This window comes from Rhea americana, unplaced genomic scaffold (genome assembly GCF_003343005.1).
Source record: "Rhea americana isolate MKP2758 unplaced genomic scaffold, rheAme1 scaffold_653, whole genome shotgun sequence".
Classification (NCBI taxonomy): domain Eukaryota; kingdom Metazoa; phylum Chordata; class Aves; order Rheiformes; family Rheidae; genus Rhea; species Rhea americana.
This window is the reverse complement of record NW_028186816.1, coordinates 20,045-23,802: the sequence shown is the minus strand read 5'-3', so window position 1 is coordinate 23,802 and position 3,758 is coordinate 20,045.

The following is a 3,758-nucleotide window of genomic DNA, read 5'->3' as shown; positions in this document are numbered from 1 at the left end:
TCTCCCTCCTCTCTTCCTCCCTCCTCTCTTTCTCTCCCTCTCTTTTCTCTCTCTCTCTCTGTCTGTCTCTCCTTCTGCCTTGTCTTTCTCCCTCTTTCTTATTTCCCTCGCTCTTCGGCCCCGCAAAAGCTGACTTTCCAGCCCAAACCGACGGCACCTCGCTGGCAGCTCGCGGAACTCCTTTCTGCTCCCCACCAYAACCCGGAGCAAGGAGCAACCGCCCGGCAAAGCAGCCCAGCTCAGCCGGGAGCCTCGGGATTTTTGTCCGGGTTGGTTTCGTTTTTCTCCCTCCCTCCTCCTCTTCATTTCCAGTCCCCCCCCGGGCAGCAGGTTTGTCCTCGGGGCGGACGCCGGGAGGGACCGGGCTGCCGCACGGGTCACGTCCGCGCCGCCGCTCTCGGTCGGGTTTGCGTGGCAGGGCTGGCTTGATGGTTTTCTGTAATTAGCCACGAACCAGCTATCCTCCCACCTGCCTTCCTCCCCAGCCCTCCTCTCCTCGCACCAGCGACGAGAAAGGTGCCTTTTGCCCAAACGACCTGGATCTGGGATCTAAGGAGGCTTCGCTGGAGCCCCAGAAGGGAAAAGCTGGCCCAGCGCCAGGCCCCTATGGCTCGCTGAAAGGGGGCACCAAACAGGTTGCCCAAAAGAGCCGAGTTTCCCCCCAATACACACACACACGCAAAACCCTTGGGTGTGGGGATCCACGCGTGGAGGAGGCTTAGCCTTCCTCCCCAGAGCAGCCCAGCCTGCCTCCTCCTCGGTCTTCCTCCCCACTGAAAGGTCTCTTCTCCCTTTTGCAGAGCCCCTGGGCTCTCCAGGCAGAAAACGGGGTCTGTTTTTTTTTTCATTTTTTTTGGGGGGGGGGTTGCTTTTCACGGGGTGCCTCCGCGCCTATATGCGCCTCTATACGCGCGCTTTATAGGCGTGTGTGTGTGTGTGTGTGTGCATGGTGTGCAACGACACGCGTAGCCGTGTGTGTGCGGCCCTGCGCAGCGCGCTGAAATCCAACCTCTTGCTGCAAGGCGCTGCGTCGTCGCGAATAAATTGTCTACTAGTGATCTTGCAATTTAAAAGCAAGCAAACAACAACAACAAATCCTTCTCTCTTATTTATTTTATTACCCCCCCCCTCCTTTCCTGGCACTTTCGAGAAGAATAAATCCCTTTGCATGTTGGAGCTAGGGAAATATTTACCTGCAGACTCGAGCTGACACTTTACATCTGTGTCTGCTCCTCGCCGGTACCTGTCTCTGTCGACATTAATTCCCTGTAATACCGTGGAGAAATAGGAAGCTTTAAAAAATAGGCTCGGCTCCGCGGCTCTGGGTCATGGGGAAGTGGAAGAAGTGGAGTATGAACGAGCCGATATTTTATGGGCGGCTCGCAGCGCTCTGCCGGCTCCTGAACCYGCTGCTTGATGCCTTCAGCGCTTATTCCCAACGGGATGCTCCAGGGAAGAGGACGGGAGAGGCGGTTTTCTGCCCCTCGCAGGGCTGCAGCGAGTTCAAGCCAGCCCCGAGCGTGTCCTCTGGGCAAAGATGCTGCCCTCCTYTTCCTCTTCCCTCCTCACCCCTCCAAAAAAACCGTTCACCTTTCCCAGCTAACCCAAGGCTTAGCCGGGATCACCTATGGGGGAGGAAGCGATATTTATTTTGTTTTTATTTTTTTTCCCAAGCACCCAGGCGATCCAGGCGAGGGGGGGGACTTTTTATTTTTATTTTTTATTTATTTATATTTATATTATTTATTTTATTTTATATATCCCCCCCCCCAAAAAAAAAGCAGCCGATTTCTTATCAGGTCGGGATTGATGCTGGCGGCCTGGTTCTCTCTCTATCATCCCCGCGGCTCCTCTTGTTCCAGCCCGGCTCCTTTTGCTCCCGGGGCTTTGAGTGATGGCTCCTGCAGCTCCCCATGCCGCCGGAATCCTAATGGCCCCACCGAGGGGGGGAACCCGCTCCTCACCCGGCGCCAAAATAAGGGCCGAAGAGCCCCAAATCGGGGCCGAGCCCTGGCGGAGACCCTGCGGATGGAGACGCAGCGCCGGACCGTTTTATTAAAAGGGTTTGATGGATTCGCCTTGGGGATTAACTAAGATAATAGTTTATTGCGCTGCGAAAGATTAAACTGAAAGTACCCTGGTGGAAACAAATAAATAAATAAAGAAGCAAGAGGCAGAAGTAGCGGCTTTTCTAGTGCTCGCAGCCCGAAAAAAAAACGAGTCCTCGTGGTCCGGGCTGGGGGGAAAAGGGGGTGKTTTTTTTTTTTGGGGGGGGGTTACGTGTTGTCTCTCCGGGGTGCCCTTATCACCCGCAGCGCTATTGCCCTTAAGGCTGCAGCACCCGCTGATGGCTCGGCGAAGCGGCTGCGCTGCCCCTTCCTGCCCCTCATCCTCCCCCACCCCAACCGGGGTGCTGGAGGTGCAGGACTTGCAAAATATCCCCCCTCTTCCCTTAAAAATAAATAAATAAATAAAGTTTCCCTGCGAGCTGAGCTGTCAAGGCAGCCGGGAGGTGCACACGTGTGCAGCGCTGCCTGCGTGTGCCGCAACCAGCGTGTGCAAAATCGGATTTAAGAGCGTGTTTACACATCTCGGGAGACCGGGGCAACGGCTTTAAATCATAATTTAAATCATCCCGCCCTTGCTGCGCTGCCTCTGCATCTGCAGCTCGCCGCAATGGAGGGGAAAAGCTGGGGGGGGGGATGGAGGAGATGCCTCCCTTAAACACCCCCCTCCCCAAAATCCAGAGCGAGGGGCACCCAAATGTTTTAATAGCAGCCGCCTATTGACCTGCGCTCTCAGCAGCGTGCAGGGTGTATCGATGGGGGCTGTGCATCACATCAGACCCCGTGCGGGGATGTCTTTGCTAAGAGCAACGCGGCCATTTGAACAGGCGGGCGGAAAAAAAAAAAAGGCAGGCTTTGGGCTGCCCTTTGCTTTTAAAAAAATAAAAATAAAAATAAAATAAAATAAAATAAAATAGTGCTCGGTGATGAGGTTGGGTCCCCCGAGACGACCGCGGCAAGGCTTGAGTTTTAATTGCAAAGGGTGTCAAAAACCTGCCTTGGCCTGCGAGGGCTCCCGGGGAAGGGCGAGGGCAGAGTTTTGTCCGGGCAGGGAGGAGGGGAGAGGGAGATAATTTATTTTTTCTCGATTTTTTTTCCCTCATCACCCCGCCACCCCTCATTCCCGTGCCAGGCTGCCCAGGGCTGGAGCRGGGGGGATGGAGCTTTTTGCCTCCGTGCAAATGGAAGCTGAAAAATCCCTAGCAGAGATTTACTCTGGAGTGGGGCATTTCTTTTCTCCCCCCCCCTTTTTTTTTCCTCGGATTCCCCGATTCAAGCGCCCAGCTGGGGCTAGATTAACTTTCCGGGCAGCGTGAAAGTTGTTCATCCTCGTATCCCTTGAGTGGCTTAATCCAGATAAACTTCTTTTTTTATTATTATTATTTCCCCCCCTCCTCTTTTCCCTTCTTCCTCGGTCCCAAGCAAGTTTGCAAGAAGGGCTCGGGCTCAGCAGCGCGYCTGTCAACACGGGAGGGGTTTGGAGTGGGAGGTGTCGGGGGAGGGGGGGGGACACGTTAATTATTAATATTGTCACCCTGGAGGGAGCTTTCCAAGGGCCGAGCCCTAAGCACCACTCAAGTGGAAGCTCTCTGCAACAGCGGAGATCAGGGGCAGCCGAAAGTTTGTATATATATTTCCACCCCGTACAATAACAGCTATAGAGCTGTTAATGGGCTGCTTTTAGCCCCCCAG